This window comes from Pseudophryne corroboree, chromosome 3 (assembly GCF_028390025.1).
Source record: "Pseudophryne corroboree isolate aPseCor3 chromosome 3, aPseCor3.hap2, whole genome shotgun sequence".
Classification (NCBI taxonomy): Eukaryota; Metazoa; Chordata; class Amphibia; order Anura; family Myobatrachidae; genus Pseudophryne; species Pseudophryne corroboree.
Genome location: NC_086446.1, coordinates 91382941 through 91383550, shown reverse-complemented (window position 1 = coordinate 91383550; position 610 = coordinate 91382941). Strand labels below are relative to the sequence as shown.

At 40.7% G+C, this 610-nt stretch overlaps 1 non-coding gene across 1 annotated transcript; it reads left to right on the top strand.

Annotated features, from left to right (window-relative positions):
* The first annotated feature begins 202 nt into the window (after positions 1 to 202).
* On the top strand, positions 203 to 388 carry LOC134899762 (U2 spliceosomal RNA). Its single transcript, XR_010173372.1, has one exon. It is a non-coding gene; the product is annotated as a U2 spliceosomal RNA (small nuclear RNA).
* Positions 389 to 610: the final 222 nt, after the last annotated feature.

The following is a 610-nucleotide window of genomic DNA, read 5'->3' as shown; positions in this document are numbered from 1 at the left end:
GGTCATAGTGGGAGGAGCCAGTGCACACCAGGTAGTCCTAAAGCTTTCTTTAGTTGTGCCCAGTCTCCTGCGGAGCCGCTATTCCCCATGGTCCTTACGGAGTCCCAGCATCCACTACGGACTACGAGAAATAGATTTACCGGTGAATAAAATCTTATTTACGTAGCCCACCAACTGCAACCAATGTGCAAGTGATAGTTGCTTATTATCTCTGCCTTTTAGCAAAGTTCAGGTGTAATATTTGTTTTTATCAGTTTAATATCTGATACGCTCCCTATTTAGGGACCATATATCACATGAATTTTTAGTAAGATAGAAGAGGAGCTTGCTCTGTCCACTTTATACATTGACCTGGTATTGCAGTGCATCCAGTACCAGTACACAAATACCGGTATTGTCAGAGTCTGCCTTTGCTTGCACTATGACAAGTGACTGGTACTCTGTTTACTACTTAGCCCACAAACCTTGGTAAAATGTTAATGGCTGAGTTAATGTAAAATACTCCGTGGTCAATACTTTCACCTAAAGCAGTGATTGTTGGTAGTCTGTTTTCCTTTCGTTATTTCTATGTCAAGACACAAGACAGACTATTTATTTGTTTATTTTTTCC